At 43.1% G+C, this 13,603-nt stretch overlaps 1 long non-coding RNA gene across 1 annotated transcript; it reads right to left on the bottom strand.

Moving 5' to 3' along the window:
• Positions 1 to 5,803: 5,803 nt before the first annotated feature.
• LOC142817342 (uncharacterized) lies at positions 5,804 to 9,815 on the bottom strand. The gene is made up of 2 exons (XR_012895182.1): positions 9,740 to 9,815; positions 5,804 to 6,035 (listed from the first exon to the last, which is right to left on the bottom strand). It is a non-coding gene; the product is annotated as an uncharacterized LOC142817342 (long non-coding RNA).
• Positions 9,816 to 13,603: the final 3,788 nt, after the last annotated feature.

Below are 13,603 nucleotides of genomic sequence, written 5' to 3'. Positions count from 1 at the left end.
CTCTTCCCATGCATTGATGACATTGTGTTTTATACTAGTCTTCCACGTCTGTATTCGTGCCAATTATGCCTGCGGAGTTCTTTTCCAGTGATGTTATCCATTTGGGACCATTCCACCATAATTTCGATGTTATCAATGCCTCCGTGCTTATTCCTCGTGTAAGTAAGTCAGCAGAGTTGTCGTCACTTTGAACGAATGACCAGCTTGCTTTAAGTGTTTTTTGTCTGATTTTTGCGATTCTGTTGGCAACAAAAGAATCCCTTTTGCTTGATCCCTTGTTCCAGTGAATCACAATCATAGAGTCTGTCAAGCAGTGTATTTCCTGGTATTTTTCATTGAAGTGACCTTTGATGTAGTCGCTTAATCTTGATGCTACCACCACTGCCATCACTTCAAGTAGTGCCAATGTCAGCTCTTTAATTGGAGCTACGCGGCTTTTTGCTGTTACCAACCTTGATTCTTCACTTCCATCGCGGTATATTGGTATTAAGTATACTGCCGCTCCGTGTGCTGATGGGCTCGCGTCGGCAAATACATGCAGCTTGTATGCTTGTACTGGTTGATTGTTGCTTGCGTAGCATCGGGGGATTTCTAGAAGTCAAAAGTCCTCCGCTTCAGACATGAGTTTCTTCCATATGTCGCATTCTTCTTTAGGGAACTGGTCGTTCCACGTGACGTTCGTTTTCTACAGTCTCTTCAGTCCAATTTTTGCGCGTGCTGTGAACGGCGGCAACAAACCGAGCGGGTCTAATATCTTAACTATGGCTTTTAACATGGCCCTTTTTGTCAAATACGTTGTATTTGGTAATGATTCCATTTTTTAACAGGGAAGGAAATCATGTCCATTGAGTGTTTACATATCAAGCCCAGAAGCGTTGTAAATCCTGTAGATCGAATCTCCATGTGAGAATCATCCCTTTCATTTTCATCTAATATTTTGTTTAATCGTTCTTCATTGCATGTCAAATTTCTCAAGTACATCGCTGCCTCTCTGAACACTTGCTCAGCCTCTTTGTACAACCTGACTGCTTCATCAAGCGTTGCTGCTCCCTTAATGACACCATCAACGCAGATCTTTTTCTGCAGTGTCCTTGTGATTAACCTTCCCACAGCGTCATTTTTCCACCACAGAAACCTCATTGGATCTCTATCCTCTTCGTGTATAGAGATTTGTAGAAATGCCTTTTCAACATCTCCTACTAATGCCACATTTTCTTTTCGGAAATTATTGAGCAGCGACAGCATGTCCTCATCCGAATGGGGTCCTGCCTCTAGGTTATCGTACATACCTTTTCTAGAATGTGATGAGGCGTTGAACACTACTCGAACCTTTTTTGTGGCTCTGTTCTCTCGAATGATCACATAATGTGGCATAAAGTAGCAAAGTGCATTTGGCTGTTCTGATGACTTTGCGACTCCTAATGCCATATACTCTGACATAGCTTTTTCGTAGCCATGCAGCACGTTTTTACTTTTCTGCAGCCTTTTAGTCAGTTGCTGTAGTCTTTTTATCGCATTTCCCTTGTTGTTTTTCAAGTTTATGTCCTGTTTCCATGGCAAGCTGACTTGATAGCGACCGTTTTGTTGCACAATTTGGCACTCGAATCCTTCGACCACTTCGTTTCCTGTGTTATCCAAACTATTTCTTGTGATCCCCATTGACTGCAGGTTTCAAAACTTCTGTAGCTCTTGCTGGAGATTTGTCTCCACAGCTTCAACCTTCAGAACCATGACTGCTTTATTGTGTGTTAGTTTGCCTCGCTATGCTTTGACTGCCCTTGCAGCACCCATCCCAGTATAGTTTCTACAGCCATCAGTCTGTCCTTGATTCTTAAATTTCTACCAGTAAAGAATTCCCACTAATAGTCTGAGCCGATCAGTAGTTCTACAGAATCTGTTGCAGTCGTCTCTGTCCTGTGATCTGCCACTTGAAACTTTAGCTGTGTCATTTTCTTGCTAAGTTTCTGCCTTGGAGTGGGTATACAACTGTGCGAGATAACGTCGAGTTGTAACGCTTCAATCACTGTTGTCCTTCTTGTTTCTCGTGATCGTACAGTCACTTGCACCACGTTCATTAATTTGACCTTTTCGTCTCCTCCAAATGAACCAACCGTCAGCCTTTCCTGTCGCAACACCTTCACACCTATTTCTTTTGCTAATCCCGTTTCAGTAAATGAACGTTGACTTCCGCTGTCCAATAGCAAACGGCAATGTCGGCCACATGTTTCTCCTTCTACGCATGCCACAGCCATCTGCAAAAGCACAAAATTATGCTTGATATTTTCGGTTGCATGTATCGTTAACGTCATCGCTTCGGCTTGCGCTGTTGAAACTAGCTCTGGCCTTGTTTTCTGCCTCACAGTTCTACACACTGACGTGGCATGTCGTCCCTTGATTTGCTTGCATTTGACTTGGGCCTTGCAAATGCTTCCAGTGTGGTTTGGTCACGTGCATCTGAAGCATGCTCTATTTTCGCTAAGCATAGCTTTCTTTTCCTCCGTTGGAATGCTCCGACGACAGTTTCCGGTTGCGTGTGTTTTCTGCTTGCAGAATAAGCATATTCTATTCCCTGAGCTATAGAAGCTTGAAGTTGTGCGCATCTGTCGGCCGTTCTCTCTTGATTTTGCAGTTATCCTCTCTTGTTCACGTTATGTTTCTTCACGAAAAGCCGCTTGCTCTATTGATAATTTAAGCCTGTTCAACTTCTCCTTGCTCGCTTTTCCAGTTGGGTTGCTTTGCTAGCCGTTTTCTGAATCTGAGCTGTTTTTCATAGCCTCTTTGGACTTGAACTGCATTGATAATTTTGGTGGAATAACTTTTTTTAATACTAGAAAACAACATCAGCGCATAGCTCTCGGTTTCCACTTTTAGGGACTTGAGTGCCAATACATTAACTTGCACTCTCAGTATGTCGTCGGTATCTTGAGCAGACCTGACAATCTCCAAACTCAAAAGATCATTCATGTGCATCTCAATAGGATGTTTGCGATTGCCGAAAGTTTTTTTCAGTAATTTGATTGCGTCGTAATAATTTTCCTCTGCCGAGTACTGAAGTCTTTCAATAGCAGCCGCCGCTTTTCTGGTTACCGATGCTAAAAAGTAATCGAACTTTTGTCCCTTGCTCATGTTCGGTCTCAGGTGAACTGCCGACTAGTACTGAGCCCAAAAGCGGTTCCACTCCAAAGTGTTTCCCCCGAAGTTGAACATTTCAAGCTTTGGTAGCTTAACTAGTTCCGTTGCTTGTTTTTCTGTACTTGATGGCGCCACCTGCCTTGTCCTACTGTTTCAATCTGATTGTGCAGGCTGTCGAAGTCTGAATTCTATTGCATACAAGGTCATCGTTAATTTCATGTCGTACTCTATGACGCTTTCGAATTCAGCTTCGGCATTGTTTTCTGTCAGAAACGTTTCTATTCGCTCGTTTGCGCCTTTGAGACTGTCGCTTATTCCTTTCATATGCGCTAGCGTTGTAAGCAGCTGCTTCCGGTAAGCTCCATCATTATTTTGATGCTCGGCTGCGTTAGTCAGTTGCGTGATCTGAAAGCAAAGCACTTTTGTTTCCATCGTTATCACTTCGTTGCTCATATTTAGGTTGTTAACAATGACTCCTTACTTGTCATTTGTTCTTTCTGATGTTCGTACTGTCCACCGTGGTCTCGTTGCTTAACCCAGGTCGACCCTCTGCTTCTCAGCCGTTTTATTCGCTGCTGCTCCGTGGCAGGTTGACCTTTCTTGCCGGTGAGGAGGTAGTATCCTGGTTCATGGCACTATTATTAAGACGATCGAGAGCAGGGGCTGCTTCGAACAAATATGATTTATTAGAAGAAGTAAAGTAGCACGCGCTCGCTCCAGGCAGCAGTCTTCTTTCTTCTTGCTGTGGCATTTGATTGTAATATTTTATACCCACCCGCGAGTATACACGCCACGATCTCTGACGAACTCTTGCACGTGGACGCTCATTCCCGTTCACCTCAAGCATCCGTCATGGCTTCACCGGTCATTTGCTGTCGCCAGTCGGCGTAAACGAACGCAAAGGCACGTGGGTAGCTGCTTCACTTTCTGGCAGATACACCAGCTAAGCCCGCTTCCAGAACTCTTCGTCGTCAAGCGCCTTATTTCGCCAACCTATATAGTCTCTTCTATCGGCGGAATCACGCGCATAATGTTCTGAGGTGGTCACTTTTGATACTTCACCACATGTGCACGAAAATGTACGCTGCTTTCCGCAACAGCCCACAAAACGCCCACGCTGGCGTTCTGAAGACGTATACAACCACATGTGCAATAGATACTATGAGGCGGAAGGCATCCATATGTGTACAAGTATATCCGCGCTTGTACTGCTTGTCAGCGAAAAAAGGCTCCCTTTCAACGAGCCGGAGGTACGCTTCAACCTCTCTCGTGTCCCGGCGTGTCCATGTAACCGCGTTGGCATTTATTTACACGGCCCGCATCCCCCGACCATTTCCACTTCTGCGAACCAATGAATATTTGTCGGCGTAGACCACTTTAGGGGTTATGCAGAAATGGCAGCTTTTCCCACAGCCACAGCCAGAAATGATGCGTTTTCAATCTCGCGCAACTTCATCCTATGCCACAGCACTCCCTACACACTTCTCAGTGCAATAATAGGACGTGTTTTTCAATCCGAATCCATCGAAGCATTGCTCGTTCAGAGTAACATCGTTCATCACAAGACGACCGCATATCATCTGAAAACGAATGGTCTAACCGAACAACTTAATCACACTCTCAGTGATATTTTGATGATGTACGCCACATCTGACCAAGTGAATTGGGACGCCATCCTCGCTTTCGTCACGTAGGCGTACAGCACTGGAACGCAAGCGAGCACGGGATTCTCAGCTTCCTTTCATCTTTACGAACACAAGCCATCACGCACGCTAGTCACCATATTTTCTTACATACCTGACGCCTGTGAATACAATTCGATTTCCGACATTGCGAGTTACGCCGAAAACTGTCTACAGTTGGGTCGTTTCTTTACGAGCGAAGACCAAGGTCACCAGGAGCCTAAGGGTCACGGCTACCGACTTCTTGCGACTTTCAAGAATGGTGCCTTCGTTTAGCTGTGGGTCCCACTGAATCCTCATTTGCTGTCGTGCAAGTTATGTACCCGTTGTCAAGGCTGCTACCGCACTCTTTTTCAGAATTCTCCTGTCGATTACGAGGTCGCGCCCTAGACGCCATGCCACAACTTGCGTCGTCGCGACCGAGAAATCATCCACGTATTTGGCATCAAGACTTACTACGACCGGCTATACAACCAACGCCTTAAGTGACCAGGATGGCTCCTCGTCTCAGAGAGCCAATGCAATAAAAAAGGCTCCCACGAATAACGCGAGAAAGCAAGAAAGCACCAGCGTCAGTAGCAGCCAGAGGCTCGAGCTCGCGCTTGCTCGGATTTCGGCTGCTTGACAGCCGCCACTCTTCGACGCCCTACCTTTAACGTTCATTGAGGTTCCACGACGTCTAGTGTCAAAAAACACGTCACAAGATAGATAGATAAGATAGATAGATAGATGGATGGATAGATAGATAGATGGATGGATAGATAGATAGATAGATAGATAGATAGATAGATAGATAGATAGATAGATAGATAGATAGATAGGCGGCAAAACTGCTTTCAGCACGAAAAAAAAATGCTTCACAGTTTGAAAACACAATCAAATAAAATGTGAACCTGGGCCATCTGAGTGGCAGTCGACGTAGGCGGCTACACAGATAAAAGGATAGGTAGAAAGCTTGCAGTGGGCAAACAAATGTGTCGCATTTTAAATTATGACAAAAAGATCTCATTTTATTTGTTCACGCAGGACTATCACCTCCATTGGCGCATTCCATTTAGTTTTAGGAACACTAGGGTCCAATGCAATTTGTGGATATAGTGGCCGCGTAGCTGGCGTGTCACTTTTCTGCATGTTCCTCAATTCGTCCAAATATCTTGGGAATGGTTTCAAATATTACGCTAGGAAGGGCTTCAGCCTTGTTGGCGGCAAGTACCAGAGTCACTGAAAATAGAAAAAGAAGAGAGACATTGCTTGATTAAGTAATAGTAAGTATGTGTAAAGAAAGCGCTATGATAAATAAGGTTTTATGCTTTAGAAACCTCTTGTATATATTAGTGTTGTGAATTCAAACGCTACAGTTGTAATGAAAAAGTCTTACGCTCACAACGTTATTTTAAAATTTCGCTACTATATCTAGTGCATCAGTTACTGCGTGATGTCCAGAATGCCGGTGATTTTTCATGCTTTATTGACGCTGGACAAACGAAGGCCTACAAACTCGATTCGATAATTGTGCCTTTTATGGAGGACAATGCAGTTTCTTTTTTGGACTGCGTATGACTTCGTGTTCGAGCGCGTGTCATGTGATGTGCTTTCTTTTCTTTCTCTTTTCTCCCGCTTCCGCTATTTCAATTCCGTTCCCAGTGTAGGGTAGCAACCTAGCTATCCTGGACTAGTAAACAGACTACCTTTCTTTCTGTGCAATGCATCCTCTCTTCTTCTGAGTCATTAAAAGATACTTAGGAGGTGAAAAACGTCAAAGTTGGTCACGTAACCCCATTTGCTCATTCGTCTTCGTGAGAGGTTTCTAGCTTACTAAGCACCCATTGAGTGCTGGAGAGGGTGTCTTTACGATTGGAGAAGTTTAAGAATGTGATACCAGAAAAAAACTGATTTTTAAGTGCGCATCAAAAACAGAATACATATATATCAAAGGCAATCACTTCCCTAAATAAATTCATCAAGTTAACGCGTAAGCACATTGATTGCTTATTAGCGCATCTCCTTGATTCTTCCTTGATTCTTCCTTTATTCTCTTCATATTCAACTTGTCCATTCAACCATTGGAGTATAGTTATCCAGAAATTTTTTCTGGTTAGACTGCCTGCCTTCTCCCATCTTGTTTTATCACTACATTACTTTAAATAAAAGGGCTGTAATAAATGTATTGGCACAGCAGATTAGGTATATAGATATCGTTTTTCGAGGTGTTAGATGAGCAGTTTGAGGTTGAATATAAATAACTTCTAATTTGAGCAGGTTTGAAATTTTTAAGGGAATGCCACTAGGTTCATGAACCATACGCTTTATTTGCTATATTTTTCAACAAGAATGCATAAGTCCTTTCTGTAAGAAATATCTGAGTGCGTCTGTACGTTACCTTTATACCATCTGAAGGCTTCGCAAGAACTCACACACACACACACACACACACACACATATATATATATATATATATATATATATATATATATATATATATATATATATATATATATATATATATATATCCCAGTAGATCCTCCGTGAGCGGTCAAACGTGGTTTATTTGACGTTTCGGCCTAGAGTCTGGCCTTCATCAGGATATATATATATATATATATATATATATATGCTCTCACTCCGCTATAATCACAAGCTTTTTGGCACAACGCCTCATGGAAGAAAACAGCCATCAAAAATAGCGATTTTCACGACACGTCTTTGCGTCGTTTTACGCAATCTAGACATCTTGCTATCCAGATTCTAGGCTTTTAGTAGCATCGAAACGATGACTGAGGCGTACGAACGTGGCATTTCATGCTTGCTCGCACAGTGCTTCTTTCGTGCTAGTGCAGCTCCATGTGTTCCATGCAGAAAAGATAGTTTTCACCCAAGTACAAAAATACAGGAAAAAAGGCACAGTTTTTACTGCAGAATAAAGGTACATGTTCTCAACAGCACATTCGAAAGATGACGTATTACGTTGTTAACGCTATGCTCTTCACAAAGCCATATTTACCCATTTGAACGAAAGACTAAAAAATTATTAAATTGTAGACCTGACAAACGAATAGTGACTATGGCATCAAGGAAATTCGGCAATCGTAAACTGCGGTTACATAATATTAAGCTAAGAGTATTGATTATAGTGTAGTGTGTATCAATTGTTCAGATGGACATCTGCCATATCAATCAGGGTCCTTCGTTCAACGCCCTTGTTTGCAATTTGTTGTCCCTGTGGCAGTCGCAAGTTCAGATATATGAAAAGCGCTTTCTAATAAACCTGCCACAGTGACTGAGTCTGTTGCAGTGGTCGTTTGCTGACCCGTAATGCGCTCTTTTTTATTCCAACTGCGGCGCTCACAGTTTCATGGAGAAGAAATACTGGAGGTTCATATACATCATTTCTTCGCAACTTAAAGACCCTCCCCCCACCTCCCGTATGAAATTACACAGAGCCATTCACTATGTCGTCGCACTTAGCATGAACCACTTTTTGATGTTTGAAGGCCCACGATTGATTTTAAGGTGTTAAAAAACGTTTGAAGGCCGAACCACTGAGTTTTAGGTAAGCTTTCGCGATGACGCGATCTTACCAATTGCAGCATCAAACACTAAAAAAGAGAATTTCCCTAGGAATCCGTCCATGCCTTCGCCAGCAAGAGGTGTAGCACAGAGAAAACACGAATTCAAAAACATCAGTATGTTTATTATGGCACTTGCAATCAACAGAAAACAACACTGCGTTTCCGTTCATTTCGACATATTTCTAGGTGACGGATATGTGCGACTCGAAAATAGTTGAACTATTTCTCGCGAGGAATGCTTAGATTTTCGTCGTTTACATTTAAATTTGAAGAAAAGTTTTTGTTCGAGGTGTGTAACCCACTCTGTGGCTCTTATTTTTTGTGTGGCTATTATAACTATTACACAAATAATGTCAAAATGTCTGCATTGCATTTCCTTTAAATGCTAAGGTTTTGACGCAAGGGCACATAAATGCATTCTTTGATGGTGACACTTTTTTCTGTGTGAGCTCGTAGACTTACAGCACAGTACTTTTTTGAAGATTTTGATTTCACTGGCCCGGTTTCTCCAAACAAGCATATTATCAGCGAAATTTTTCATTCAATGGCCATGCGAATGGTATGGTAACTTAAACTTTTGTACTTTAGACACAAAAATTGTGTTTTAAAAGCAAACATAATTCACAGAAATCTGTTTGGTTGGATAAAGTTATCAAAAGAAACACATTTTGTATCCCCACTCTGTACTACTTTTTTATTTAAACTCCTTGCGTGCGCTACTCGTCCAAAGCTTGCGAAGCAACGTCACTGTGTGTCGTGAACAAGCATCCTCTATCGAATATCTGCGACGTCTTTTTATACAAATAAGTGTTTAGATTTGAAGTTATCCAAACACTTCTTTGTTGAACGGTGTCTAGGTTAGTGTGTTTTAGCATTCTTTATATTCCAATCAACCCTAGGTACTGCAGAACGCTTTTGCATTAAAGAATTTTTGCTTGAATTTGCCTGCCTTTATACTTCGCTCTAAAACGCCATTTCGCAATACGACCGCTAGGTTCTAGTCAAACTGCTAAGCAAGCACTGTGAATCGACACAAAGAGCACGCAAGTCGAGTACAAGCATGCCGCTGGTGCTGTACCGATGTGATTTCTTCCTTGCACACACCACGTTTTGACGCCCTAAGTGCAGTGGCGCCACCTACATTGAAGGCTGCGTGCATTTTCCCACAATATTCGCTACAATGAAACAATCTCCCAACTTTTATGCTCGTGTACTTGCCAACCTAATTATTATAACAAACATTTGTGAAACGAGGGACGTTGGAATGGTGATCTCCGGTTTCTGTAAGCAAGCTTTTAGTTTTTTTTTTCTATAAGAACATAATTGTGAGCTGCTGCTTAAAGTTGACTGGCGTACCGCTGGATTGCTTTGCAAAGGAACTTGTGCGTCACCAGCGCGGTGCTGTTATTAAGGCCGGTGATTTACAGTGAGCCTTTTAAAGGCAGTGGACGGAATTCTGATTGATTATGTCAGGCTTTATGGTGGCCATACGACAGGGGAATTTCGAAGTTGAAAAGCAGAAAAAACATGATCAAGTTTTCCAGATTAAAACTTTAAAAAGCTAATTACTTTTTTTCTCTGCAACAATGGAAATAAATGAAAAAGGAGCCACATCAGGTCAAGGCTGCTATAATGACTTGAATATAAGCCTGTCTGTCCCCTCCACAGATGATAATGCACACAGCTGCTGTTGTTTTTGCTGTGAAATATTTACCACTCGGCTAGGCAGAATCATTCACCATACAAGTAAAACTCGCAAGCAAACTGCGACATTCCATGATGCAATATTGGCCTAAAACAAGAATAGGAGCATCTAAAATATGTTCAGAAAAAAATAAGGATGATGTGGCCATTTAGACGAGAAGCCTAACGTGCAGCCAACGAGAATAAAATCCAATTTGTAGAAAATAACGAGTCTGTCAAACTTCAATGCTAGTTTGTTTTGCAAGTGCTGTCTTTTCTGGCAATACACTGCCTTCTAGAGCTAAAGATGTGACACACTGCAGGTAACAGGCGTAATCAAATTACCCATGATTTATTACTGGTATGATTGCAGTTCATGATATTGCAATGGTATGTAATCTTTTGACTCACATTATGCAGCATTTCTTTTTCATTATCATGTGTACGGCCGTGCAAAGGCATCTCACACATCTCGCCTTATCATGCAATCCTGCACTTTCTGTGGCCTCATTTTACACCAAAAAAGCTTATCTGCCCACCTGATGTTCATAAAAAAATTGGGGGACGCTTAAGGTTCCCCTTTAGGAGTTGAATGCATTAGCGAAACCCGGCCCTTGGTGCACCCTTCAACCGCCAAGGGCATACTTAATAATATGTTTTGTTACGTACACACGCACGCACACAAACACGTACACAGTGAATTAGAGCCGCGCGCACTATTATCGCCGAATGGACTCGTTTTCGTCGTGACACCTGTCGAACAAAGGGCGTTAAAGGGGCCCTGAAACACTGATTCAAGTAACCTAGAAATGAATTCACTAGAAGACCTTATTGCCTCACCAATTCAACGCCGCAAATATTTTAAGAATCCGTACAGTGCGAGTGGAGTTATAAAGGTTTGTCGGATGCTTCAATTGCATTACGTCTTCTCTCCTCCCGACCAAAGTGCTGGAAGCTAAGCAGGAACGGGTGGCAGGGCAAAGAAGCTACCGCACCTAGTTACCTTGATCCACGCACGCGCGACCACGTGGACAAGTAGCGGTCTCCCGCGGCTATCTTAGTAACTTGATTTTCAGTCACAGACGCACAGAGCATTTTTCGCTCACAACTAACGGCGCCGACGCCAGCGGCGGGTTTTCTGCGACACAAGCTCTCTGACGCTATCACGTTAAAATAGTAAGCTCATCAAATTCATGCGTTTCCCCACGCGTCCACTCTCTTTGTCACGCTTAAGGCTTGTTCACAACGAAGGCAGGGCGGCCAAAGCGAAAAGCGAAAAAATGTTGGCAATGCGAAAAGCAAAAAAACCTCCTCTCCAGGCGGTTAAAGCGGGAGCAAAACCAGGCGGCAAGAGCGATCGCTTCCACAGCCAATCAGAATGCCACGACACGGAGGCGCGGAGGTAGCGCGGGTGTACGTTTAAAAGAAGCGGTGACACGTCACAGGGACACGTGCGCAAAAGCGCAGTATGCCCGCCTATTCTGCCGCGCGGCCATTCACAGGAGGCGGACAATCTGAACAGGTTCACGCACTCGCCGCCTCACTGCTTCGAAAAACTCGCTTGGCCGCTGTGACGCGACACCTTCGGTTTGAATTTAACTTTAATACGAGCAATTTTCTTGCCTTTGTACTACATGCCTTCACCATGCCTATTCTAGATTTCACCTAAGAATTCCCTAGTGCGGTAGTCCCATCATTCACTGTGTTCTGTCTATGTACTCGGACGTTGCGACTACATAATTTAGTTTCAATGCCCTCTAATTATTCCTTCATTTAAGCTAAGTCATTTTCGTAGGTAGCCAGAAGTCCGCTCCACAATTTGATACAGATAAGGGGACACTGTTATTTTTCTTGTTTTAATCTTGCGCATATTTTGATACGTTATTCATAAATCACTGGGTGTGGAATAAGTAAAATAGGACATCTGAGTGAATCGTAGTTAATACTACTTCAGATAAGATGGCATGCTTTCCGATTCGCAACAATTATGCGAAAGGGGTTGGAGCATTTGAACATGCTACCAATGCATTGCAATAATAGTTGTACCTGACAGGGGCACCCGAATTTGTCCATGAATATTTTCTCCTTGGCATTGACGAAATGAAGCACACCTACTGCTTTCTTCATTATAAAACAATGTGCCTCTTCAGGACCTAAACCAATTTAACATAGCTTACCATGAGCAGCGACATAGGAGCAGTTTCCTATGTCTAATTAGAATCATTAGAATGAGTATGTTCGATTTACAGTAGCATGTATAGACAAATGACAGGCGCCATCAAGGCTTGATGTTTAATATGTCATAAAAATATTCCTTAAACGCTTCCAATCAGGTAATGTTCATGAATTTGTGACCAACTATATATATTGTGATGAAAGAGACGCGATTTGGTCGACGGCGTACGATGAACATGCCATCGGTCTGGATACGATGCGTAATAATGGACGTCTGTCCCAGAATGAGGATTGGGCATCAAACAATCTCCCATGCTTTTTAGCAAGGCAAGCAATTCATTTGTCTGTGAAGAGGTCAGCTCTGGACTAATAGTCGCAGCAAGAACAGAAACGCATGATGAACGTCCAGTAAAAGGAAGATCAGAACACGCTGGCATAAGCGGGACAACAGAGACAAATTGGCATTCGGTAACGCAAGCCGTTGTGGTGCCTTTAGCCAGGAGAATTTTTTAGGGCGTCTGGTTCGTAACGTAGAGAATTCCGGAGCCATTGTGGAACCGCGCTAGACCTGAAACAAGGGCTGTACCTCTTGCGAGACAACGTGCAGATGGTTGGACAAACACGTCACCAGTGTCGATCACATTAAAAGTGATGGTAACTATTCGCTGACGCCAGGTGGTAGCTCGGTATGTTTCACAGCGAGCAAGCGAACGGGCTTTTCATCCGCATAAAGGGCAAAGTCAGTTTTCATCATATTGATACATGACATCGCCAACAAAAGAGCATCATAGACGACGAAGACGATGGAAGCAACCGTGCTCGTGTTGTTGCTGCTGTTTTACCTACACCTTGGCTGCAGCTGCCTCTGACTCTCCCTGCATATTTTGTTAATATATTTATTTCATTCATTCTCTCACCCCCGTGACATTTGGCGGTGGTGCGGGGTACAACACGATATAACGGAGCTCCGCAGTGGCCGACGCTTGGATTTTTCCATCATGGCAAACCAGGAACTCGCTCCCGCCGAGGCGACTACAAGAACAACTGTTGTCCTTCCGCAGCTAAAAGATCCTGGCACGTTCTGTGGCATGAATAATGTCAACATTGAAGAATGGTTGCTGTTGTACGAACGTACAAGTAAGAATTACCGCTGGGATGAAACTCTTATGTTAGCCAATATCCTGTTCTACTTAAAAGGAACAGCAAAAGTGTGGTTCGAGAACCATGAAGATGAAATTTGAAGCTGGGATGCGTGCAAGCAAAAGATGCGCACCCTTTTCAGCAAGTCTGTGGGTAGAAAGCAGCGGCCAAGGAGTTGGCGTCCCGTGCGCAAACGTCTTCAAAGTCCTACCTGACTTACAT

This window comes from Rhipicephalus microplus, chromosome 5 (assembly GCF_043290135.1).
Source record: "Rhipicephalus microplus isolate Deutch F79 chromosome 5, USDA_Rmic, whole genome shotgun sequence".
In the NCBI taxonomy this organism is placed as follows: Eukaryota; Metazoa; Arthropoda; class Arachnida; order Ixodida; family Ixodidae; genus Rhipicephalus; species Rhipicephalus microplus.
This window is presented reverse-complemented; position numbering and strand designations above follow the sequence as displayed.